This window comes from Mobula birostris, chromosome 22 (assembly GCF_030028105.1).
Source record: "Mobula birostris isolate sMobBir1 chromosome 22, sMobBir1.hap1, whole genome shotgun sequence".
Classification (NCBI taxonomy): Eukaryota; Metazoa; Chordata; class Chondrichthyes; order Myliobatiformes; family Myliobatidae; genus Mobula; species Mobula birostris.
In genome coordinates, this window is record NC_092391.1 from 53,712,941 (window position 1) to 53,740,530 (window position 27,590).

General features: G+C 45.8%; 6 non-coding genes across 6 annotated transcripts; all 6 read left to right on the top strand.

Moving 5' to 3' along the window:
- Positions 1-2,199: 2,199 nt before the first annotated feature.
- trnaf-gaa (transfer RNA phenylalanine (anticodon GAA)) lies at positions 2,200-2,272 on the top strand. The gene has a single exon. It is a non-coding gene; the product is annotated as a tRNA-Phe (tRNA).
- A 3,067-nt stretch (positions 2,273-5,339) lies between these two features.
- Positions 5,340-5,412, top strand: trnaf-gaa (transfer RNA phenylalanine (anticodon GAA)). The gene has a single exon. It is a non-coding gene; the product is annotated as a tRNA-Phe (tRNA).
- A 397-nt stretch (positions 5,413-5,809) lies between these two features.
- trnaf-gaa (transfer RNA phenylalanine (anticodon GAA)) lies at positions 5,810-5,882 on the top strand. The gene has a single exon. It is a non-coding gene; the product is annotated as a tRNA-Phe (tRNA).
- Positions 5,883-6,468: 586 nt separating this feature from the next.
- On the top strand, positions 6,469-6,541 carry trnaf-gaa (transfer RNA phenylalanine (anticodon GAA)). The gene has a single exon. It is a non-coding gene; the product is annotated as a tRNA-Phe (tRNA).
- A 14,128-nt stretch (positions 6,542-20,669) lies between these two features.
- Positions 20,670-20,742, top strand: trnaf-gaa (transfer RNA phenylalanine (anticodon GAA)). Its single transcript has one exon. It is a non-coding gene; the product is annotated as a tRNA-Phe (tRNA).
- Positions 20,743-27,013: 6,271 nt separating this feature from the next.
- Positions 27,014-27,086, top strand: trnaf-gaa (transfer RNA phenylalanine (anticodon GAA)). The gene has a single exon. It is a non-coding gene; the product is annotated as a tRNA-Phe (tRNA).
- Positions 27,087-27,590: the final 504 nt, after the last annotated feature.

Consider the following 27,590-nt stretch of genomic DNA (forward strand, 5'->3'; position numbering starts at 1 on the left):
AGAAGATCTACATATGCTGGAATACTGAGATATAAGGCAGAACAGAACCACAAAGCTGCAGATACAGCAACGGTGAGGACACAGGCAGAGGGGGAGTAAAATACTGCACATAGTTGAATGGTGAGGTACAAGGCAGGTGACTATACAATACCATAGATAGAGGAAGGTTGGAGGGACAAAGCATAGGGGAAATACAATACTGCAGATGATGGAACTGTGAGGTACAAAGCCTAGGGAAATACAATATTGCAGATGCCGCACCAGTAAGATACAGAACAAAGGAGAATTACAATCCTACAGATGTGTCAGCTGAAATAGCTCAGTTAGGAGAGTGTTGGACTGAAGATCTAAAGGTCTCTGGTACAATCCCAGGTTTTGGATCTGGGACTCGTTTATTGGCACTGCGGTAGTGTAGTGGTTGGGGCATCTCTATTACAACTCGAGGTGTTGGAGGTTCAATTCCGGCATCCGCTGTAGGTAGGATTGTAAGTAATTCCCATGTGCACATGGGTTTCCTCCGGGTGCCCCTGTTTACTCCTGCAGTCCTGTACCAGTTAGGAGGTTAATTAGTTATTTTAAATCATACCACAAATAGGTTAGGGTTAAATCAGAGGGTTCCTGCATGGTCTGTATCTCTTAATAAAATAAAATAAATAATATTCTGTAATGGTGAAGGATGAGTGAGAGAAGAATCAAAATACTGCAGATACAGCAACAGTGAGTTACAGCCAGAGGAGAACCACAATTGCACAGATGCAGGAATGGTGAGTTACAAAGCCAAGGATATACAATACTGCAGATGCAGGAACTGTGAGGGGCAAAACATAGGGAAAGAATGCCAGAGATACTGGGAGGGTGATGTTTAAAGAACTACAATACTGCAGATGCTGGAATGGTGAGACCATGCAGAGCTGCTTAATGACTATCGCCCAGTAGCACTCACATCTACAGTGATGAAATGCTTTGAGAGGTTGGTCATGACTAGACTCAACTCCTGCCTCAGCAAGGACATGGACCCATTGCAATTTGCCTATCGCCACAATGGGTCAATGCAGATGCAATCTCAATGACTCTTCACACGGCCTCAGACCACCTGGACAACACAAATACCTATGTCAGCATTTAATACCACCATTCCCACAATCCTGATTGAAAAGTTACAGAACCTGGGCCTCAGTACCTCCCTCTGCAATTGGATCATTGACTTCCTAACCAGAAGACCACAAAATGTGTGGATTGGTGATAATATCTCCTCCTCACTGGTGATCAACACTGGTGCACTTCAGGCATGTGTGTTTAGCCCACTGCTCTACTCTCTATACACGCATGACTGTGTGGCTAGGCATAGCTCAAATACCATCTGTAAATTTGCTGATGATACAACCATTGTTGGCAGAATCTCAGATGGAGATGAGAGGGCGTACAGGAGCGAGATACGCCATCTACTGGAGTGGTGCTGCAGCAACAACCTGGCACTCAATGTCAGTAAGATGAAAGAGCTGATTGTGGAGTTCAGGAAGGGCAAGCCGAAGGAACACACATCAATCCTCAGAGGGATCCGAAGTGGAGAGGGTGAGCAGTTTCAAGTTCCTGGACGTGTTGTGGCGAGCATTCTGACAGGCTGCATCACTGTCTGGTATTTGGGGGGGGGGGGGGCTACTGCACGGGACCAAAGGAAGCTGCAGTAGGTTGTGAATCTAGTCAGCTCCATCTTGGGGACTAGCCTACAAAGTACCCAGGACACCTCCAGGGAGCAGTGTCTCAGAAAGGCAGCATCCATTACTAAGGACCTCCAGCACCCAGGGCATGCCCTTTTCTCACTTTACCATCAGGGAGGAGGTACAGAAGCCTGAAGGCACACACTCAGTGATTCAGGAACAGCTTCTTCCCCTCTGCCATCCAATTCCTAAATGGACATTGAACCCTTGGACACTACCTTACTTTTTTAAAATATGCATTATTTCTGTTTCTTGCACAATTGTTATCTATGCCATATAGATAATACTGCAATATGATTTACTTATTTGTTATTACTGTTTTATTTGTTTCTATTTTCTGTATTGCATTGAACTGCAGCTGTGAAGTTAACAAATTTCATGACACATACTGGTGATAATAAACCCGATTCTGATTCATATTATGAAATACAGGAAGGGTGAGGTACAAGACAGAGGTGAACCACAAAATGCAGACATATCAGCCGAAATAGCTCAGTTGGGAGAGCGTTAGACTGAAGATCTAAAGGTCCCTGGTTCAATCCCGGGTTTCGGCACTGGGACTTATTTATTGTCACCGCGATAGCATAGCAGTTAGTCTGACACTATTATAGCTCCTAGTGTCAGAGTTTGGAGCTCAGTTGCAGCATCCCCTATAACTAAGCTTGTACGTCCTTCCCACGTACACAGTCCCTCTGTCCAAACTCAGACTGGTTAGTAGGTTAATTATATTTTTTAAACCGTACCACAATTAGGTTCGGGTTAAATTGGTGGATTCCTGGGTGGAACAGCTGGGTGGGCTGAACGGGCCTGTTCTGTGCTCTATCTCTCAATAAAATAAAATAAATAATATTCTGTAATGGTGAGGGACGAGGCGAAGAGCTTTAATAAGCAGGAGGTTTTTTCAGTGGGAGTCATTGATTGCAGTGCTGTGCAGACACAGAAGAAGCGTTCCTGTTCAGGTCTGGCAAAAAGCTTTAAAAACCCAGTCTGCATAAAAGAGGGGTCCCGTCTAGTGGAGCGGTCGTCATCAGAGTGGTCTGAGTCAGAATGGTAAGGCTTTGGCTCAAAAGGGCTTCAGCAAGAACAGGTAGAAGCAATGTATGTAGGTATTCTCACTCCTTGTTTATTAATTAACTCTGAGAGAATGGGGATATGTCTACAGGGCCAGTGTTCTATTCTGGATGTCAAATGTGGGATTTCCAGGAGTCTATCGGTCTCCCCAATGGCCACACCTGCACCTGATGCAACGAGATGCAGCTCCTTAGAGACTGTGTTAGGGAACTGGAGCTGCAGCTCGATGATCTTCAGCTTGTTAGGGAAAGTGAGGCAGAGATAGACAGGAGCTACAGGGAGGTAGTCACCCCAAGGCTAAGGGAGACAGATAAATGGGTGACTGTCAGGAGAGGGAAGGGAGAACATCAGATAGTTGAGAGCACCCCTGTGACCGGCCCCTTCAACAATGAATACACCTTTTTGAGTACTGTTGGAGTTGTGGGGGGGGGGGCTGAGTGGGTGAGGCAAGAAACAGTGGCCATGCCTCTGGGCCTCTGGGTCCTCTGCCTGTGGGTCAGGAGGTGAGGGAAATGAAGAGAATGGCAGCAGTGATAGGAGAATCAATAGTTAGGGGGACAGACAGGCGATTCTGTTGCCTCGACAAAGAACACAGATGGCAGTTTGCCCTCCAGGTGCCAGTGTTTGTGATATTTCTGAGCACCTCCACAATATCCGACAAGGGAGGGTGAGCAGCCAGAGGTCGTGGTACAAATTGGTACCAATGACATGGGTAGAAAAGGGGACGAGGTCCTGAAAACAGAATACAGGGAGTTAGGAAGGAAGCTGAGAAGCAGGACGTCAAGGGTAGCAATCTCGGGATTGCTGCTTGTGCCACGCGACAGTGAGGAGGGGAATAGAATGAGGTGGCAGATAAATGCCTGGGTGAAGAATTGGAGCAGAGTGCAGGGACTCAGATTTCTGGATAATTGGGAGCTCTTCTGCGGCAGATTTGACCTGCAGAAAAGGGACGGGTCGCACTTGAATCTGCGGGGGACTAATATTCTTGTGGGCAGGTTTACTGGAGCTGTTGGGAGTGGTTTAAATTAATATGGTGGGGAATGGGAACCAGTATGATAGAGCTGAGGATGAGCCAGCAGGTTTACAAGTAGATGATGGATGTAACATGAATTTAAGGAAGGACAAGCCAGTGACTGACTATAAATGCAGACAGAGCAAAGAGATAAATTGTACCACAGAGACAAAATTCAAAAGGGTGTAGAATGCAGGACTGAAGGTATTGTATTTAAATGTGTGTAGCATTTGGAATAAGGTGGACAAACTCGTAGTGCAGTTAGAGATTGGTCAGTATGAAGTTGTGAGCATCACTGAGTCGTGGCCGAAAGAAGGTTATTGTTGGGAGCTTATCATCAAAGGATATACTTTCTATTGAAAGGACAGACAGGAAGGCACAGACAGTGGTGTAGCTCTGTTAGTGAGAGATGGAATTACATCTTCAGAAAGAGGTGACATAGGGTCAGAGAATGTTGGATCTTTGTGTGTGGGGTTAACAAACTGTAAGGGTGTAAAAACCATTATGGGAATCAAATGTAGGCCTCCAAATAGTAGCCAAGATGTGGGGTTGAGATTGCACAGGGAGCTGAAAAAGACATGTAATAAGGGTAATGTCACAATTGTAAATGAGGGCAAACTAGCCAATAATGTAAAGCAGGAACAATAGGGCAGACCGTTATCTAAATGGGGAGAAGATTCAAACATCACAGGTGAAAAGGAACTTAGTAGTCCTCATGCAAATTTCCCAGAGTTAAATTTACAGGTTGCCAGAGAGCAGTGAATCTGTGGAATGCTCTGCCACAGAATGTGGTGGACGACAAGCCCGTGGGTATGTTGAAAGCAGATGTTGATAGATTCCTGATTGGTCAGGGCATCAAAGGATAGGACAAGAAGACAGATGTATGGAGTTGTGGGGGATCCAGGATCAGCCATGGTGGAATGACAGAGCAGACTCGATGGGCTGAATAGCCTAATTCTGCTCCTATCTCTTATGGTCTAAGGCACAGAAAAGGTACAATACTGCAGATAGAGCAACAGTGAGGTTTAAGGCTGAGGAGAACCACAGTTCTGCAGATACAGGAATGGTGAGGTACAAAGCACAGGGAAGACTATGACTATGATACTAGAAGGATGAGGTTTTACGCAGAGGGTAACGACAATACTGCAGATGCTGGAGTAGTGAGGTACAAGGCAGAGGAGTATACAATTCCGCAGAGACAGGAATGGTGAAGTTAATGCAGAGGAGAAACACAATTCCACATTTACTGGAATGTTGAGGCTCAAAGCACAGGAGAAATACAATACTGCAGAGTCCAGAAAGGTGAGGTACGAAGCACGGGGGAATACAATACCACTGATGCTGGAGCAGTGAGATACAAGGCAGAGGAGAAATAAAATACCGCATACACAAGAATAGAGAGTTTTAAAGCACAGTAGAACTACAATACTGCAGATGCTGAAATTGTGAGGTACAATGTACAAGAGACATACAATACTGCAGATTCTGCAATGGTGAGGTACACGAGAGTAGAGAACACCAATACTGCAGCTGTATCAGCCGAAATAGCTCAGTTGGGAGAGCGTTAGACTGAAGATCTAAAGGTCCCTGGTTCAATCCCGGGTTTCGGCACTGGGACTATTTATTGGGCCCCACTTTAGTGTGACTCTATTTTACAGCTTGTGTTGCCAGAGTTTGGAGTTCAATTGCAATGTCCTGCGTGAGTGAGTTTGTAATTCCTTCCACTGTGCACATGGGTTTCCTCTGGCTGCTCTGGTTTCCTGCCACGGTCCAAAGACATACTGATTAGTAGGTGAATTGGTATTTTAAATCGTCACACGATTAGGGTGTGGTTAAATCAGAGGTTCCTGGTCGGCACAGCTTGGTGGGCCAGAAGTTCCTGTTCTTCACTGGATTATTCCGTAGATACAGCACAGTGAGGTTTAAACCTCAGGGGAAATACAATCCTGCAGATACTGGCACGGTGAGGTACAAGTCAGAGGTGAACCTCAAAAAGGCAGATATGTCAGCCGAAATAGCTCAGTTGGGAGAGCGTTAGACTGAAGATCTAAAGGTCCCTGGTTCAATCCCGGGTTTCGGCAGTAGGGCTTATCTATTGGGCACCATGGTAACAGCAGTTAGTGCAACACTGTTGCAGCTCATTTGATTTCAGAGTTCAATTCTGACGTCCTCTGTAAGTAGGTTTGAAAGTCCTTCCCGGGTGCACATGGGTTTTGTTCCGGGGTGCTGGGGTTTGCTCCCACAGTCCAGGTGGTTAGTAGTTTAACTGATTATTTTAAACCATCCCACGACTGGGTTAGAGTTAAATCAGTGGATTCCTGGGCAGCATGAATCCACCGATTTAACCCTAACCTGATTGTTGAGACAATAATATTACAGCTGAGAGCTACAGAGCGGCACAGGTTGGTGGGTCGGAGGGGCCTGTTCTACCCTGTAGCTCGCAGTAAAATAAAATAAACAATATTCTGTACTGGTGAGGGTCGAGGGAGAGGAGAACTACAATACCGCAGATACAGCAATGGAACACAGTACAAAACAGAGGAGTGTACAATACCACAGATAGAGGAAAGGTCAGGTTTAAAGCATGTGGAAATACTGTACAATACTGCAGATGCTGCAATGGTGAGGTACACGAGAGTGGAGAACAACAATACTGCAGCTGTGTCAGCCGAAATAGCTCAGCTGGGAGAGCGTTAGACTGAAGATCTAAAGGTCCCTGGTTCAATCCCGGGTTTCGGCACTAGGACTTACTTATTGTCACCGCGATAGCATAGCAGTGTGTTGACAGTCCTTGACGAGGATGGTATGGACACCATCCAAAGTATCTGAAACTGGAGTATTTGAAGCAAGAATCAAGACACGCTATCAAACTGCATCAAGATCTCAACAAAAGAAATGCTAGATGATATTACTAGTAGGCTTGCGAATGAGCACCGAACCTCAGTTCAGCTGCTCTTCAAATGCTCAATTCTTGGTGCCCAAAACATGGTGGGACATCCTGAAATCTTAAAGGGGTCATGCCATCTCTCCATACTCTGGAGAGTTAGTGTCTAAATCCTGGAACCTGGCAAGTTTGGAAGTGTCTTGTAACAGGACCCCGACTCCCGATGGTCCTGGCTACTTGGAGAGAGGGTGATGGTAGTCTTGGATGAGAGCCGGATCCAAGAAGTCTCCTTGAGGCACTCAGCACTTTTCCTCGGGTCTGAATCCTTTACAGTCAATGATGTGATAGGTAGATAGATAGGTATACTTTATTGATCCCAAGGGAAATTGGGTTTCGTTACAGCCGCACCAACCAAGAATAGAGCATAAATATAGCAATACAAAAAACCACAAACAATCAAACAACAAGATGCAAACTATGCCAGATGGAAAAAAGTCCAAGACCAGTCTATTGGCTCAGGGAGTCTGAGCCTCCACGGGAGGAGCTGCACGTTCGATGGCGACAGGCAGGAATAACCTCCCGTGCCGGCCGGTGTTGTATCTTGGTGGAGTGTGGCCGAAGTCCAACAGTAAAAAGTTCAATATCCGGTCTACAAACACGTTCCTCAATCATAATATGATCTAGATTTCCCCCTTTTTTTGTTAACCAGAACAGTAAGCACCCAACTCCTTTATGCTTACCGCTCTCAGTGCACTTCCAGTCCGCCCGAATCGTCTGGAAGCCCTCCATGGAAAAGTTTTGATTGGGTATGTCCTCGTGCAGCCCCATTCCAGTGAAGCACATAACACTGCACTCCCAAAATGTTCTCTGACGCCTGGCTAGCACCGTCAACTCGTCCATTTTATTACCCACCGAACTCCTCTTCTCCATAAGTCTCTGTTGTCTCGACCCGGTCCTCTTTCCTCGACTTTGTGATCCCCCTCTGCATCCTCTGTGTGAACACCCCAAACACAAAGTGGGCCCAAAAGTCTTCTCACCATGAAGACCTGACCCCCATCGATAAACCTGGGTGGCGGCAGGGCTGATGGTGGTGGGGCTACAGGGCTGGTGCAGACAGATTTTAATTTAAACATGTGGAAGTTGGGATTGATCTTTAGGGTCTTGGGGAGCAGCTTGTAAGCCACCAGGTTTAGTTTCCTCAGGACTTTGAATGGTCCAATGAACTTGGGCGCCAACTTTCTAGACTCCGCTTGGAGAAGCAATCTTGAGTGGGCGGCCAGACCTGGTGCCCAGGCTGCAAAGCTGGTCCTTGCTTTCTCTTTTGGTTTGCTTTGGTTTCTGCCTTCCAGGTAGAGGAGAGCAAAATCTCTCTTGCCGTACTCCATTGTAGCATTGGATGAGATCTTCAGCTGCAGGGACCGCAACCTCAGCTTCCTGTTCCAGGAAAAGCAGCAGAGGACAACCAAACTGGCAGTAGGATGGTGACATGTGTGCAGAATGCCGTAAGGTGTTGTCTGTGACCTGTCCACGTCAAATGGTCTCACCACTCAAGTCTCTGAGACCAGGTATCTTGGTGTACCTTCTAAACCCTGGTTGGTCTGGTCCGCTCTGTCAGGCCGTTGGACTGAATGAAACGCAAAGCAAAGACTTGCTGTTGCTCCAATCAGCTTACAGAATGCCCTCCTGAAATATGACGTGAATTGTGGACCACAATCCGAGACAATGTCCACTGGGAATCCATGGATCCTGAAGACCTAGTCTAGGACAATCTTAGCCATCTCCAACACAGATGGTAGCTTCTCCGAGGCAATGAACTTGCAGGCTTTTGAAAACCGATCGACAATGTTCAAGCTGACAGTCTTCCCCTTGGATGGTGGAACACCCACGACAAAGTCCATGGAGCCACATGTCCATAGTCTGTCCAGAACAGGTAGGGGTTGGATGGGCCCTTGAGGTCAGGTATGGGGCTTCTTGTTCCGGTTGCACACCTTGCATGCCTGCCGAACCTCTCATCATTCGGGGCCATCAATACCTCCACTTGATAAACTTGATGCTCCTGGTAATCCCTGGGTGAGTGGCCATTCTCAATGAATGCCCCTTTTGGAGTACCAAGGACTGGAAGGAACTTGGGAAGGGCAGCCAGCCCGGAAGGAGTACCTGGGACCGGAAGGAACTTGGGAGGGGCAGCCAACCCGGAAGACCATTCCAAGGAATCTCCTCTTGTACTTGGACCTTGCAAACAAGAGTGTCGATTTGTTCTTTGGCCCTGGTTGATAGGTCAGGATGAAATTAAAGCAGTTAAAGAACAAAGACCACCAGGAATTCAGTCTCTAGGCCTCCTGAATACAAGCCAGGTTCTGGTGGAGAGTCCAAATGATAAAAGGCTTCTTGGCCCCCTCCAGTCAGTGACTCCATCCCTCCAAAGCTAACTTAAACATACGAAGCTCCCGGTTCCCGATGTCATAGTTTGTCTCTGCGGAGGATAGCCACCTGGAGAAGAATGCAGATGGGTGCAGTTTACCACCCGAAGGTGATCGTTGAGGCAAGATGGTACCCACTCCGATGTCTGAGCATCCACCTCCATGATGAAGGAAAGGTCTGGATTAGGAGACACCAAGATGGGAGCTGATGTGAACTGCTGTTTAAGCTCTGCAAGAGCAGCTTCTGTAGTCCAGACAAAAAGGCCTGTGGATTTCTTAGCTAGAGCTATCAGTAGAGCTGTCACCGAGCCGAAGTTCCTGGTGAACGTGTGGTAGAAGTTTACAAACCCCAGGAATCATTGGACTTGTTTGACACTGGGTGGTTGTGACCAATCTCTGACTGCCTGAGTCTTCATAGGGTCCATCTTGAGATTGCCGTTGGAGATGGTGAAACCCAAAAATGAAAAGGTCATCTCATGCAATTCAGACTTCTCCAACAACATAAATCCATGATCTAGAAGCCTCTTTAAAATGTCACTGACAGGAACGATGTGCTTCTCCATAGACTTCGAGAAGATTAGGATATCATCCAAACAGATGAGGGACACTTATGGAGAGTATCCCAGAGCACATCATTTATAAAGGCCTGAAAAACTGCTAGTGTGTTCACACGGCCAAAGGGCATAACCAAGTTCTTGTTGTGCCCCATCAGCATATTGAATGCAGTCTTCCCCTCACCACCTTCCTTCATACAGACCAGATTGTGCATACCCCATAGGTCTAGCTTAGTGAATATCCTTGCTCCTTGGAGAATCTCAAAGGCAGTATTCATGAATGGAAGGGGGGAATGATTCTTGACTGTTATGCAGTTTAATCCTCTAATCTAGTGGTCACCAACCTTTTTAAGCCCAAGATCCCCTACCCTGGCCTTAGCGAAAGGCAAGATCAACCTACTAAATCGTTTAGTCAGACGCATGTGCACCGCGCAGAAAAGACTGGAAGTAAAACCCCGCAAACTCGGAAACAACCTCTCTTTACAAACGGCTTTCCGTAGTGGGAGCATTGCTATATTACCATTATCTTAATTAGTATTACTTATTTTTATAATGCTCACATTACAACACCTTTAATTCTGTTTCATTATTTAATTTTATTTCAGCACAAAAAATAAATGAATAAAAATTGACTGTTGCACTCAGTGATGACTGGGGCTGAAGACTTTCTGCTAGTTTCCTGAAATTTGGCTCATAACTACAGACAGCCAGTCTGAGACAGTTTGTGAGGTGTCTGTCAGTAAGACAGCTCCTGTACTTAGATTTCATAATTTTCATCTGTTGCAGCACAGCACCCTAGCAAACCTCCTGACAGACTGAATATTTGAATTGACAGTTTCCTTTGTTAGACTGAATGTTGAATCTGTCACATTTTTCAGGTGCTTTGTATTGGTAAGCTGTTACTGAGAAACTAGTATAAGTTTCAGAAGTACGCAAGATAATGACACCACTGTTTTTTGTTTCCCAGTTATTTACATTTGGGGAATGTTGGAATTTAGAGGGGGAGAAGTGTTTCCTCTCCTTTCTGTAAGTGTATACCTCAGATATGTCCAAACATGGCCTCCTCTACTGCCATTGTGTGGGCACTTGGCCAAGTGGTTAAGGCATTGGACTAGCTACCTGAAGGGGTCGTGAGTTCGAGCCCCAGCCGAGGGAACATGTTGTGTCCTTGAGCAAGGCACTTAATCACACATTGCTCTGCGACAACACTGGTGCCAAGCTGTATGGGTCCTAATGCCCTTCCCTTGGACAACACTGGTGTCATGGAGAGGGGAGACTTGCAGCATGGGCAACTGCTGGTCTTCCATACAACCTTACCCAGGCCTGTGCCCTGGAGAGTGAAGACTTTCCAAATGCAGATCCATGGTCTCACAAGACTAACAGATGCCTTAGGTACCTCAGATAAATATTATGTGGAGATTTGTGACAAATATGATTATATGATATACATGTACAGTATCTGAAATACATCTTACAGAAATGTTTGTTTGATGATGAAATTCAATAAAAAAATAAATTACAAAATAAAGGGGGAAAGTGTTGTAATGTGAATATTATAAAGATAATACAAATTAGGATAATGGTAATATAGCAATACTCCCGCTACGTGACTACAGAAAGCTGTTTGTAAAGAGAGGTTGCTTCCGGGTTGCAGGGTTTTACTTCCGGTCTTTTCTACCGTGGTGCATGGCAGGGAAGTTACGCACATACACACTGGGCAGAAAGTACAGAACTAAAGCCCAACCCAGAAACAACCTCTTTACAAACAGCTTTTTAGCGAAAATATTGCTATATTACCATTATCCTAATTAGTATTACTTATTTTTTATAATGCTCACGTTATAACAGTATTTGTGTATTTATTTTTCATTTTTTTCAGGATCTACTGGGAAAGTCTCAAAGATCGACCGGTCGATCCCGATTGACCAGTTGGTGACCCCTACTATAATCAATGCATGGCTACAGGCTCCCGGCTCCCATCCTTCTTCGGTATGAAGAAGCCACCTGCACTAGCCGGTGAGGTGGAGGGTTGAATGAACCCCATAACAAGAGCTTCCTTTGTGTGTTCTTCCAATGTGCTTCTCTCTGGACCAGAGAGCACGTATAATCGACCACGTGGAGGACGTGCCAGGCAGAAGGTCTATAACAGTCGTAGGGCTGCTGTGGTGTAGGGGTCGAGGTCTTTCCCTTGCTGAAGGCCACTTACAGGAAAGAGCTTCAACCAGTCTGGGTGTTGCAAATTCTTCTGAACTGTCCTTCAAGGACGATTCCTGAGGCTTCTTAGGTGGCTGGGGTGGTTCAACCCACCCTCGAGACTTCTCCCTAGGTTCACTGGACTCCATAGTATCCTCTAGCGATGGCAAAGGAGTGTTACAGATGTCCCTTGAGCCCCTGAGAACAGGCTCCAACGGTAACACTCACAACACGCTGGAGGAATTCAGCAGATCGGGCAGCATCTGTGGAAACGATCAGTCGATGTTTCGGGCTGGAACCCTTCATCAGGACTGAAGAGGGGAAGGGGCAGGGGGGGCGAAGCAGGGAGGTGGTAGGCAGGAAAGGTGAAGAAGGAATAGGGGAAAACACAATGGGTAGTAGAAGGAGGCAGAACCATGAGGGCGGAGATAGGCAGCTGGAGGAGGGGGAAGAGTGAAATAGGGATAGAGGAAGGGAGGGGGAGGGAATTACCAGAAGCTGAAGGATTCTATGTTCATACCAAGGGGCTGGAGACAAGTATATGAGGTGTTGCTCCTCCAACCTGAGTTTAGCCTCATCATGGCAGTAGAGGCAGCCATGTATGGACATATCTGAATGGGAATAGGAAGCAGAGTTGAAGTGGATGGCTACCGGGAGATTCTGTTTGTTCTGGCGGATGGAGCAGAGGTGATCCTCCCTTTAATCAGGACCCGACAGCTGGATCCCTTTGGCTTCGGGTCGCCTCTCACTGAAGTCTGTCCCCTTGCTGGTTGTAGGTCTTCGGAGACTCTGGGGGTCAGAATACCACACCGCAAACAAACCCTCTTGTGATAACTGGACCAAGCAATGACTCTCCCCTCCCTGCATGGATGGGTTATACTGGGACAGCCAAGGATCAGGGGCATAAGTGACAAGTCAATACTGTAGAAACTGATGTCCCCCCCCCCCCCATCCCCAATCCTCATCAGCGAGACCACAGTCTGGATCTGCCCGGTGGGCAGCCTAGGACTGGATCAACTCTCGCAGCGGTATATCGAGCCGCTGGGCAGTTCCCAAATCCATAAACTTACCCTCTGTCTCGAGTCCACACAACAAAACCTCAATTTACCCCAGGTGAATTCCGCCTTCGGCACAAAACCAGAATCTGTGGGATTGGGATTAATGGCTGCCGTCCAGTCCTCCCGATATGGGACAGTTTCAGCAGTCCTTCAGGCGGCTGTAGCTTCAGACGTTTGGCCCGTAGGCGACCAGCTTCCCTGCAGTAATAGGGGCAGCTTTGATTCCGACGCTGGGATCTCCCATCAGCGGAGAACCTTGTGTAACTGACCTGCATGGGCTGGGCAGAGGGTTATGGTCTGAGATTTGGGGTCGAACCGCAATGGAGTGAGGCCAGGCTCTTCCTCCTTCTAATGTAGTCCCTCCAATGAAGATCTCCAAGACCCCTGTTGGCTCTCTCAAGGTGAGGGTATCCTTTAGTTCCTCCCGGAGACCGTGGCGGTACAGCGTGGCCAAGGCTTCCCCATCCCAACCACTCTCTTGCGCCGAAGTTCAGAAATCCATAGCGTAGGCGGCCGTTGGCCGATCTCCCTAACCCAGCTTCACCGGAACGTTCGGGGTTCTGTTTGCGCCGCTAGGACGTCAAAATACCTTTTCTCGTAGTGGCCATAAATTCCTCCGAATCACGCAAATCTCCAACTTTCATTCCCAATCGCCGTGGCTCGGGTGAGGACTCTCCCGGTCAAGAGAGAGATTGTAAAGTCCACTTTCCCACTCTCCAAAGGGAACCGGGGTGGCTGGAGTTCAAATACCTATGAGGAAGCCGCGGCAAGAACGCGGGTCTCTGTCGAGCTTCTCCGGGGTCGTTGGATGTACCGGCTCAACAGAGCGACCGATAGCCTCACCCGAGCGACCCTGGTATCCTCCTTGCAATAGTTGGTATACGGTGGCCTGGAGGTCGAGTATCTCCGCCGGGAAATCCTCTCCCAGTGGCTGGCCAGTTATACTGTGACGAGAGTCCTTGACAAGAATGGGGTTTGACCTAAATGCTGGAGTATCTGAGGCACAGTATCAAAGCAGATCGCAAACTGAACACAAAAAAAAACTAGAGGATATCACGAGCAGGGTCACAATTGAGCATCGAAACTCACTTCAGGTGCTCTTTAAGTAATCAATTCTTGGCGCCCTAAACATGATTGCCAATTAGCGGGACCGTATAGAAACCTTAGAGGGTCCACGCCAACTATCCAGTTGCTGGGCATGGGTGAGGGAGCACAAGTCTGGGTATTTTTAGCGTTTTTAAGAGGTACAGGGTTTTTTAATAGGACATGATGGATAAACAGGAATAGGGTACTAGGATGGTCAAAGATGGGAGGGTGGAGTGTGAGTGTGAGTGAGTGAGTGAGTGAGTGAGTGAGTGAGAGAGAGAGAGAAAAAAAAATGAATATTTAGAATATATGTCTAGTGCACATTCCGGAGCAGAGGGTGGTGGTAATGCACCATTAAGCTGGATGCCAACCGCTGTAAAACAAGATACAGACAGACAGCCAGCCAACTCTCCATATTCTGGAGAGTTAGAGCGTCCAAATTCCGGAAGCTGGCACCGTTGGGAGCGTTTCTTATCAATTGGTCAGCGCATCTCTATAGTAGCTCGAAGTTCAGTTAGCACATCCTCTGTAAGCAAGATTGTAGATCATTTGCGTATGTACATCATTCCTCCGGATGGTCTGGTTTCATCCCACAGTCTAAGGGTATATTGTTTAGTGGGATCACTGGTCATGTTAAACTGTCCAGTGATTAGGTGAGGATTAAATCGGTGACTTGTTGGGCGGCACAGCTTAGTGGGCGGAAACGCCTGCTCTGCTATTTATCTCTAAATAAATAAATAAATTTCCGGTGATGTAAAAAAGTCAGATAAATACAATACCCCAGATGCTGGAATGCTGAGGTACAACGCAGAGGAGAAATATAATACCACAGATATTAGAATGGTGAGGTTTAAAGCACAGGAGAGATACAATACTGCAGATGCCTGAAAGGTGAGGTACAATGTGCAGAGAATCAGAATCAGATTTAATATCACTGGCATATGTCATGAAATTTGTTAACTTTACAACGGCAGTACAATGAAATACATGATAAGTAAATATACGGGAAAAATCCTGAGTTACAGTAAGTATATATATGTACATAAACACAATACTGCTGATATTGGAATTGTGAGACACAAGGTACATGGGGAAATACAATGCTGCAGATGCTGGAATGGTGAGGAAAAAGGCAGAGGAGAATGACGATCCTGTAGATATGTTAGCCAAAATAGCTCATTACACACCCCTCCAACCAAAATAGTTATGTCCCCATGACTTTGAAATAATTTGTCATCCTGTCATTAATAACACGGTTTTCAAAGGAATTTCATGATGTCAGAACCTCCAATCCATTTGTAAAGGGTAGTGACATACCTCGCTAGGGGGGTAGCCGTAGCGCTCTGTTCCCCCAATGTTACATAGGCCAGCCTATGTGGGGGTCTCCTGATTCTTTGAGACCTCCTTACCCCATCATCTACTTCTTCAGATTCCGACACTCCGTGGGATATTTCTAGTCTACTTGGCAAGGCCTCCCCCGGTCTATCACTCGTGCCCTCCTGCAACTCAGTTCCCTCTGCCACTTGGCTCAGCTCCCCTTCATCCCCTTCATGGTCCTGCTGAAATCCAGTCTGTCCACAGATAGTCCCCCCGATTTCACATGACTCAGCGTGAGAAGGGTTGGGAATCTCTTCCTCAATCAGTGGGGAGTTAGCAAAAGGCAGCATATACCACACCCCCATTTCCTCATCCTGTGAGTCTGTATCCCTCTCAGGGGCAGGTCAGGTCTAATCTCTCCTGCTGTTAGTCCTCCAGTCACTCCATGTCACCGCAGAGTCCTCTTACCAGGTGTAGGCTCCAGGTCTGGCTCTGGGTCAACCTGCGCCTCTTGTCCCGGGGCAGAAAGCAGTTCCAATGGAGAATCCTGTCAGTCCCATTCCCATCCTCTGGTTTCACCCCGAAAACTGGTATGCCTGACTCTCCACTACATAGGGTGTAGCCGCCCAGCGGTCAGCCAACCTATGCTTCCCAGGTAGCCTCAAATTTCTTATGAGGACCTAGCATGAGTTGGGAGAACCTAACCTTTTGATCATACCTCCTCTTATTTTCTTGATTCTGCTTGGCAGCCGTGACCTCAGCTAATTCATAAGCCTTTCTCAGCTCCCTTCTCATATCAGACACATACTTCAGGTGAGTCTTTGGTGGTAGGTCTTCCTCGCCAGTCCCAAAACAGAGGTTGATGGGCAACCTCGCCTCGTGCCCAAACATCAGACAATATGGTGATAATACGGTAGCTTCGTTTTGTGTACAGTTGTGCAGTGGACCAGGTGAACAATACTTGTTCTGCTGAGCTCCAAGGTCCCGAGCATGTCTAGCTAGGTCTGATTGAACCCCTCAGGCTGGGGATCACCCTGCGAGTGATAAGGATTAGTCCTTGACTTCTCGACTCCAAACATACCCAGTAACTCAGCAGGTCGAGCAGCATCTGTGGAAACGATCAGTCAACGTTTCAGGCCAGAACCCTTCGCCCGACCCGTTGAGTTCCTCCAGCGTGTTGTGAGTGCTGCTTTGACCCCAGCATCTGCAGATTATTTTGTGTTTACGATACCCAGTAACTCATGTATGAGCCTACTCCCTGATCACTATGCATCTGCCTGGGGAGGTCATAGTCAATGAAATACCTCTCCCATAACACTGTGGCTACCATGGATGCCCTCTGATCCTTGGCAAGGAAAGCTTGCGCATATCTGGTGTAGTGATCCGTGATGACCAAAACATTCACCATGTTGCTGGCATCAGGCTCTATTGACAGGAAATTCATTCACACCAGGTCAAGGGGCCCTGCACTCTGCAAATGGGACAATAGAGCGGCCCTCGTAGGCAGCGTCTTCCTCTGAATGCATCGAATGCAGGGCCTGCATTACTCTTCAACCTCCGGCTTCATTGGGGGCCAGTAAAACTGATCTCCGAGCAATCCATAACCACATACCGTAATCATCTTACTGGACAATAGTTTAACACAAACTTAAACACACAACCCACTGGATCAATGCTCAGGGCAATCACACAGCATCCAACGAAATCGATCCCGGACGAGCCCTCACGATGAAACACTCCGGTTCCATTGGCTGCGTACGTCTAGGGAAGACAATCTCCAGCCCCGCCAAACAGGGGAAATTGAGGCGCGAGCCCATCCCGAAACCCGTTTGTGTGAATGCTGCGTGATTCTTTACCCGGTTACAGATCAGTACCACAAAATGGACAGTACACCACATACAATTAAATGATTTAACTTTATAATTCTTAATTTGACTAAAGGGTTAGTAAAGAAAAAACAAAAAAAAGAAAAGGGCCCATTTTAATGAAACAGTCTAATGTGCACAAGTTGGAGCTCACGGTTTCCCCTTCGCCAATCTTCCCTCGATCTCCCCGGGCTTCGTCGAATCACGGCCCCACTCTGGGTCGACTCCTATGACCTCTTCTCTCCGGCGTCTTCTCTCTTCTCCCTTAACAAAAGCCCCAAGACTAACCTTAGTGTTCCTCACCAAAGAAACCTCCCCTAAATCCGACCATCCTAATTGGATGGTACACAATTCTCCTATCTCTTATCTTCAACAATAACCCAAAGAAGCAGTGTACACTGAACAATACAGCATAACAGAGAAAAGAATGAACCATATGAACCAGGGCATTATGTTAGGTTTGGGTTAAATCAGTGGGGTGCTGGTCAGCACAGGTGGGCCTGTTTTGCGCTGTATCTCTCAATAAAATCAAATAAACAATATTCTGCAATGGTGAGGGATGATGGAGGGGAGAACTAAAATACTGCAGATACCGCAATAGTGAGGTACAAAGCATAACAGGAGCAAACTACTTTAGATAGTTGAATAGTGAGGTAAAAGGCAGAGGAGTATACAATACCACAGATACAGGAGCAGTGAGGTACAAAGCACAGGGAAAGCCAATACTGCAGATACTGGAATGGTGAGGTACAAGGCAGAGGAGAAATGCAATACCATAGACACTAGAATGGTGAAGTAGAACCCAGAGGAAAAGACAACTGCATATAGAAATATAAAAACCTACAGCACAATACAGGCCCTTCGGCCACAAAGCTGTGCCGAACATGTATTTACTTAGAAATTAGCTAAGGTTACCCATAGCCCTCTATTTTTCTGAGCTCCATGTACCTGTATAGGAGTCTCTTAAAAGACCTTATCGTATCCGTCTCCACCACCATCGCTGGCAGCTCATTCTTTGCACGCACCACTCTCTGCGTAAAGTCTTACCCCTGACTTCTATTTCCAAGCACCTTAAAACTATGCCCTCTGTTGCTAGCCATTTCAACCCTGGGAAAAAGCCTCTGACTATCCACACTATCAATGCCTGTCATCATCTTAAACGCCTCTATCAGATCACCTCTCATCCACCGCTGCTCCAAGGAGAAAAGGCCGAGTTCACTCAACCTATTCTCATAAGGCATGCTCCCCAATCCGGGGAATATCCTTGTAAATCTCCTCTGCACCCTTTCTATGGTTTCCATATCCTTCCTGTAGTGAGGCGACCAGAACTGAGCACAGTACTCCAAGTGGAGCCTGACCAGGGTCCTAAACAGCTGCAACATTACCTCTCGGTTCTTAAACTCAATCCCACGGTTGATGAAGGCCAATGCACCGTATGCCTTCTTAACCACAGAGTCAACCTGCGCAGCAGCTTTGAGTGTCCTATGGACTCAGACCCCAAGATCCCTCTGAACCTCCACACTGCCAAGAGTCTTACCATTAATACTACATTCTGCCATCATATTTGACCTACCAAAATGAACCACCTCACACTTATCTGGGTTGAACTCCATCTGCCTCTTCTCAACTCAGTTTTGCATCCTATCAATGTCCCATTGTAATCTCTGACAGCCCTTCACACTATCCACAACACCTCCAACCTTTGTGTCATCAGCAAATTTACAAACCCATCCAATTTCTCATCCAGGTCATTTATAAAAATCACAAAGAGTAGGGGTCCCAGAACAGATCCCTGAGGCACACCACTGGTCATCGACCTCCATGCAGAATATGACCCATCTACAACCACTCTTTGCCTTCTATGGGCAAGCCAGTTCTTGATCCACAAAGCAATGTCTCCTTGGATCCCATGCCTCCTTACTTTCTCAATAAGCCTTGCATGGGGTACTTTATCAAATGCCTTGCTGAAATCCATATACACTACATCTACTGCTCTACCTTAATCAATGTGTTTAGTCACATCCTCAAAAAATTAAATCGGGCTTGTAAGGCACGATCTGCCTTTGACAACCACACTGACTATTCCTAATCATATTATACCTCTCCAAACATTCATAAATCCTGCTTCTCAGGATCTTTTCCATCAACTTGCCAACCACAGAAATAAGACTCACTGGTCTATAATTTCCTGGGCTATCTCTACTTCCATTCTTGAATAAGGGAACAACATCTGCAACCCCCCAATCCTCCAGAACCTCCCCCGTCCCCAGTGATGATGCAAAAATCATTGCCAGAGGCTCAGCAATCTCCTCCCTTGCCTCCCACAGTAGCCTGGGGTACATCTCACCCGGTCCCGGTGACTTATCCAACTTGATGCTTTCCAAAAGCTCCAGCACAACCTCTTTCTTAATGTCTAGATGTGCAAGCTTTTCAATCTGCTGTAAGTCATCCCTACAATCGCTAAGATCCTTTTCCGTAGTGAATGTTGAAGCAATGTATTCATTAAGTATCTCTGCTATCTCCTCTGGTTCCACACACACTTTTCCACTGTCACACTTGATTGGTCCTATTCTCTCACATCTTATCCTCTTGCTTTTCACATACTTGTAGAATGCCTTACACTGCAAATACTGGAATGTTGAGGTACAAGGCACAGGGAAATACAATACCACAGATGCTGAAATGGTGAAGTACAACACAGAGGAGAACCACAATACTGTAGATACGTTAGCTGAAATAGCTCAGTTGGGTGTTGGACCTCTGAGTTCAATTACGATATCCTCTGTCAACAAGTTTGAACGTCATTCACGTATGTGCATGAATTTCCTATGGATGGTCCAGTTTCATCCCACAATCCAGAGACATACAGGTTAGGTGGTTAATTGGTCATTTTACAGAATGTTATTTATTTTATTTTATTTAGAGCTGTAATGAAGTTGTAGCTCTAAATGAAATAAATAAAATAAAATAAATTTATCTACAGTAACCAAATACTGCAGCTATAGGAACAGTGAGGTGCAAAGCACTGGGAAAGACAATATTGCAGATGCTGGAATGCTGAGGTACAAGACAGAGGAGAAACTGCAGCTACGTCAACTGAAATAGCTCATTTGGGAGAGCATTAGTCTGAAGATCTAAAGGTCCCTGGTTCAATTCTAGGTTTCAGTATTGGCACTGTATCAGCATATCTGTTACTGTAATTTTATTTATTATATTTTATTTAGAGCTACAACTATTACAGCTCTAAATAAAATTCTGCAATGATGAGGGACAAAGTAAAGGAGAAGCAAAATACTGCAGATACGGGAGTAGTGAGATATGAATCACAAGAGAAATACAATACTGCAGATACTGAACTTTTGAGATCCAAGACAGAGAAATACAATACCCCAGATACTGGAATGGTGAGGCACCAAGAGAATTACGATACTGCAGATTCTGGAATGGTGAGGTACAAGACAGAGGTGAGCCACACTACTGTAGATACATCAGCCGAAATAGCTCAGTTGGGAGAGCGTTAGACTGAAGATCTAAAGGTCCCTGGTTCAATCCTGGGTTTTGGCACTGGGACTTATTTATTGGGCACCGCGATAGCTCGTGGCGTCAGAGTTTGGAGTTCAATTCCAACATCCTCTGTAAGTAAGTTTCTATGTCCTTCCCCATGAGCACATGGGTTAACTCCCCACAATCCAAAGACCTACTGGTTAGTAGGGTAATTGTTTTGGGTTAAATCAGTGGGTGCTGGGCAGCATGGCTTGATGGGCCAGAAGGGCCTGTTCCAGCTGTATCTCTAAATAAAATAAAATGACAGAAATTCTGGAATGGTGCAGCACAAGGTAGAGGAGAATTACAAACAAAGATCTGCAGATGCTGGAAATCCAAGCAACGCACACAAAATACTGGAGCAACTCAGCAAGCCAGGCAGCACCTATGGTAAAAATGTACAGTCGACGTTTCGGGCCAAAACCCTTCGGCAGGACTGGAGAAAAAAAGCCGAGGAGTAGATTTAAAAGTTTGGGGGGGGAGAGAAGAGAGAGAAGCACCAGGTGACAGGTGAAACTGGGAGGGGTTGGGATGAAGTAGAGAGTTGGGAAGCTGAGTGGTGAGATGAGGGAAAAGGGGATGGGAAATGGAGAAGGGAGGGCAGGTGTCTGGGGGGCATTACTGGAAATTTGAGAAATCAATGTTCATGCCATCAGGTTGGAGGCTACTCAGACGGAATATGAGGTGTTGTTCCTCCAACCTAACTGTGGCCTCAGATACAGGAATGGTGAGGTACAAAGCACAGAGGAGAACCACAATACTGCAGATGCTGGGACAGTGAGGTATAAGGCAGAGGAGAACCACAATACTGCAGATATGTCAGCTGAAATAGCTCAGTTGGGAGAGCATTAGACTGAAGGTCTTGGGTTCAATCCAGGGTTCTGGCACTAGACATTTATTGGGCACAACATCAGCATATCAGTTAGCACAACTCTTACAGCTCAGGGTGTTGGATCTCTGAGTTCAATTATGACGTAAGCAAATTTGTACGTCATTTCCAAACATGCATGGGCTTACTCTGGATAGTCTGGTTTTATCTCTCAGCCCAAAGTCGTACTGGTTAGTCGGTTCACTGATCATTTTACACTATCCCATGATTAGCTGAGGATTAAGTCGGTGTGTGGCTGGGTGACGCAGCTTGGTGGGCTGGTAGGTCCCACTGAGCGATGTGTCTCAAAATAAAATAAATAAGTAAAATTCTGGAATGGTGCAAGGTAAAGGACAACCGCAGTATCACAGATACAGGAATATACACAATACTTCAGAGGGTGTAATGTGAGGTAGATAGCACAGGGAAATACAATATTGCAGATGCTGGAATGCTGAGGTAGAAAGCACAGGGAAATACAATACTGCAGATGCTGGAATTCTGAGGTAGAAAGCACAGGGAAATACAATACTGCAGGTGCTGGAATGCTGAGGTACAACAAAGAGGAGAAATATAATACCACAGATATTGGAATGGTGAGGTTTAAAGCACAGGAGAAACACAATACATGTACTGCAGTTGCCTGAAAGGTGAGGTACGATGCGCAGAGAATCAGAATCAGATTTAATATCACGGGCGTATGTCATAAAATTTGTTACCTTTGCAGTGGCAGTACAATGAAATACATGATAAGTAAATATAGAGAAAAAACTGAATTACATTAAGCATATAGGTACATAGGTAAAATACTGCTGATACTGGAATGGTGAGACATAAGGCACAGGGAAATACAATACTGCAGATACAGCAATGGTGAGACACAAGACACAAAGAAATACAATACTGCAGATGCTGGAATGATGAGGAAGAAGGCAGAGGAGGAGTACAATCCTACAGATATGTCAGCTGAAATAGCTCAGCTGGGAGAGCATTAGACTGAAGAGCTAAAGGTTCCTGGTTCAGTCTTGGGTTTCAGCATTGGTATTTATTTAATGCATATTGGTTTGCACAACTCTATTACAGCTCGGGTGTCAAGCTCTGTTCAATTATGACATCCACTGTAAACAAGTTTATGCGTCATGTCTGTATGTGCATAGATGGTCCGGTTTCATCCCACAACCCAAAGATGTACTTCTTAGTTCATTGGTCATTTTACACTATCCCATGATTAAGTGAGGATTCAATTGGTGGGTTGCTGGGCAGTGCAGTTTGGTGGGCTGGAAGGTCCTGTTGCACGATGTACCTCAAAATAAAATAAATGAGTAAAATTCTAGAACAGTGCAAGGTAAAGAAGAACCACAATATCGCAGATACAGGAATATACACAATACTTCAGAGGGTGTAATGGTGAGGCACAAAGCACAGGGAAATACAATACTGCAGATGCTGGAATGGTGAGGTACAAATCACAGGGAAATACAATACTGCCAATGCTGGAATGGTGAGGTACAAAACACAGGGAAATACAATACTGCAGATGCTGGAATGGTAAGGTACAAAACACAGGGAAATACAATACTGCAGATGCTGGAATGGTGAGGTACAAGACAGGAGAACCACAGTATTGTAGCTCAATCAAAATAGCTCAGTTTGGAGAGTGTTAGATTGAAGATCTAAAGGTCCCTGGTTCAATCCTGGGATATTGTGGTTCTCTTCTTCCTCATACATCTCCCTTTTTATATCTACAATATTGTACCTTTCCTGTGCCCTGTAGTTCAACATTGCTGTATCTGTGGTATTATATTTTCCTGTGCTAGTACCTCACCATTGCTGTATCTGCGGTATTATATTTTTCCTGTGCTTAGTACCTCACCATTGCTGTATCTGCAGTATTGTAGTTCTCCTCTGCCTTGTTCCTCACCGTTCCAGCATCTGCAGTATTTTACTTACAGAAGACACCCATTTGGACTCCAAACTCAGATGGCCCGAGCTGTAATAGGGTCACATTAACTCGTCTTCCTAACGAGAAGATTGCAAACTATGCGAATTGGAAATAACATCTCCATCTCACTGACAATTAAAACTGGCGCGCCACAGGGATGTGTGCTTAGCCCACTGTTCTACTCTCTCTAGACCCATGACTGTGTGGCTAGGCAAAGCTCAAACAGCGTATATAAATTTGCTGATGATACAACCATTGTTGACAGAATTTCAGATGGTGACAAGAGGGTATACAGGAGTGAGATGTACCAGTTAGTTGAATGATGTCTCAGCAACACCCTTACATTCAATGTCTGAAAGACCAAAGAGCTGACTGTGGACCTCAGGAAGGGTAAGATGAGGGAACACATACCAATCCTTGTAGTGGGATCAGAAGTGGAGAGAGTGAGCAATTTCAAGTTCCTGGGTGTCAAGATCTCAGAGGACCTAACCTGTATGCAACATATTGCTGCAGCTATAAAGAAGGCAAGATGGCAGCTACATTTCATTAGGATTTTGGGGAGATTTAGTTTGTCAAATGAAACATTTGAAAACTTATACAAATGTACCATGGAGTGCATTCTGACTGGCTGCATCACTGTCTGGTATGGGGGGGTGGGGCTACTTCACAAGATCTGAACAAGCTGCAGAAACTTGTAAAATTAGTCAGCTGTATCAAGGGTACCAGCCTATGTAGTATCCAAGACATCTTCAAGGAGTGGTGCCTTAGTCAGGTTAAGGATCCCCACCACCCAGGACATGCCCTCTTAATACTGTTACCATCGGGGAGGTACCAAAGCCTAAAGACACACTCAGCGATTCAGGAACAGCTTTTTCCCTACTGCCATCCGATTTCTAAAAGGACATTGAACCCATGAACACTACCTCTCTACTTTTTTTATTTCTGTTATTTTGCACTACTTAACTTTAACCTTACTAATTAATAGAAATATATATACTTAATGTAAGCTTTTTTCTCTATATTTATTTATCATGTATTTCATTGTACTGCTGCCATAATGTTAACAATTTCATGACAAATGCTGGTGATATTAAATCTGATTCTAACGGCTATGTGCAATAATTAAGTACCAGTGATGAAACCCGGTATTAAGACCATAATAGGAGCAGAATTAGGACATCTGGCCCATCGAGTCTTCTCCGCCATTCAATCGTGGCTGATCCTTTTTTTGTCCTCCTCAACCCTATTTCCAAACCTTCTCCCCATAACTTTTGATGCCATGTCCAATCAAGAACTTATCAATTTCTGCCTTAAATATACTTAATGACCTGGCCTCCACAGCTGCATGCAGCAACAAATTCCACAAACCTACCACCCTCTGGCTAAAGAAATTTATCCGCATCTCTGTTTTGAATGGACACCCCTCTATCCTGAGGCTGTGCCCTCTAGTCCTAGACTTCCCCACCATGGGAAACATCCTTTCCACATCTACTCTGTCTAGACCTTTTACCATTCGAAAGGTTTCAATGAGATCCCCCTCATCCTTTTAAATTACAGACCCAGAGCCATCAAACGTTCCTCCTATGATAACCCTTTCTTTCCTGGAATCATCCTTGTGAACCTCCTCTGGACCCTTTCCAACGCCAGCACATCTCTTCTAAGATGAGAAGCCCAGAAACTGTTCACAACACTCAAGGTGAGGCCTCACCAGTGCCTTATAAAGCCTCAGCATCACGTTGAATCAGGGACCTTCAGAATGGGGATGGGAAGTGGAATTAAAATGGGTGGCCACTGGGAGATCCTGCTTTTTCTGGCAGACAGAGTGTAGGTGCTCAGCAAAGTGGTCTCCCAATCAAAGGAGTCTGTTGGGGTCATATATTGTGTCCAGTGCTCCCCATGTGGCCTCCTGTTTATCAGTGAGACCGGAAGTAGATTGGGAGACCGCTTCACCAAGCATCTACGCTCCGTCCACCAAAAAAAGTGGGATCTCCCAGTAGCCACCTGTTTTAATTCCACTTCCCTTTCCTATTCCAATGTGTCTATACATTGCCTCCACCACTATCGTGGTGAGGCCACACTCAGGTTAGAGGAACAACACCCTATATTCTGTCTGGGTAGCCTCCAACCTGATGGCATGAACATCAGTTTCTCAAACTTCCGGTAACGCCCCCCCCCTTCACCATTCCCCATCCCCTTATTTCCTCTCTTACCTTATCTCCTTGCCCACCCATTGCCTCCCTCTGAAGCTCCTCCCCCTTTTCTTTCTTTCCTGGCCTGCTGTCCTCTCCTATCAGACTCCCCCTTCTCCAGCCCTGTATCTCTTTCACCAATCAACCCCAGCTCTTTACTTCATCCCTCCCCCTTCAGGTTTCACCTATCACCTTGTGTTTCTCTCTCCCCTCCCCTCATCTTTTAAATCTACTCCTCAGCTTTTTTTCTCCAGTCCTGCCGAAGGTCTCAGCCCGAAATGTCGACTCTTTTCCTAGATTCTGCCTGACCTGCTGAGTTCCTCCTGCATTTTGTGTTGTGTTATACTGTATTTCCGTGTTCTGTACCTCACCATTCCAGAAGCTGCAGTATTGTATTTCCCTATGCTTTGTATCTCACCATTCCAGCAGTTGCAGTACTTTATTTCCCTGTGCTTTAGCTCATCATTCCAGCAGCTGTAGTATTGTATTTCCCTGTGCTTTAGCTCATCATTCCAGCAGCTGCAGTATTGTATTTCCCTGTGCTTTGTATCTCACCATTCCAGTATCTACAGTCTTGGCCACCCCGATAGTGGAGCGGTTATTGTGACATTATTACAACTCACAGCTTCAGAGTTTGGAGTTCAATTCCAACAACCTGTGTAAGCAAGTATGTACACCATTCCCATATGTGCATGGGTTTCCTCTAAGTGCTCTGGTTTCCTCCCACCGTCCTAAAACATAGTAGGTTAATTGATCACTGTAAATTGTCTCTTGATTGGGTTCGGGTTCAATCGGTGGGTTTATGGGAGACGCGGATTGATGGGCCAGAAGGGCCTGTTCTGTGCTGTAGCTCTAAATAAATAAAGTAAATAAAATGCTGGAACTGTGAGGTACAAGGCAGAGGAGTATACAATATAACAGTGAGGTACAAAGCAAAACAATACTGCAGGTACAGCGATGGTGAGGTACAAGGCACAGAGAAATACAATGCTGCAGATGCTGGAATGGTGAGGTACAAGGCACAGAGAAATACAATACTGAAGATACAGCAACGGTGAGGTACAAGGCACAGAGAAATACAATTCTGCAGCTGCTGGAATGGTGAGGTACTGTACTAAGCACAGGGGAAATACAATACTGCAGCTGCTGGAACGGTGAGGTGCAAGGCACAGAGAAATACGATACTGCAGATGCTGGAATGGTGAGGTACAAGGCACAGAGAAATACAATACTGCAGATACAGCAACAGTGAGGTACAAGACAGAGGAGAACTATAATCCAACAGCTGTGTCAGCCGAAATAGCTCAGTTGGGAGAGCGTTAGACTGAAGATCTAAAGGTCCCTGGTTCAATCCCGGGTTTCGGGACTTATTTATTGGGTCCCACTTTAGTGTGACTCTGTTACAGCCTGTGTTATTGGAGTTTGGAGTTCAATTGCAATGTCCTGTGTGAGTGAGTTTGTAATTCCTTCCACTGTGCACATGGGTTTCCTCCGGCTGTTCTGGTTTCCTGCCATGGTCCAAAGACGTACAATGAGTAGGTGAATTGGTATTTTAAATCGTCGCAAGATTAGGGTGTGGTTAAATCAGAGGTTCCAGGTCAGAACAGCTTGGTGGGCCAGATGTTCCTGTTCTTTGCTGTATCTCTCAATGAACTAAAATAAATAATATTTATTATCAGGTTACTGGCACCTTAAAACCAGTGGCTTCAGACAGATGGGACTTGTCAGCCGTGGTTGGCAGCTCATCTAGGAGAAAGACAACTCTGACCTCAAACCTGCACTACTTTGTGGCTACACCGACTCATGGGGAAGGCTTGAAGAGTAAACTTTCTTACTTACTGCCCTTTGTGCTTTTGGTGCTTAGGGCAGC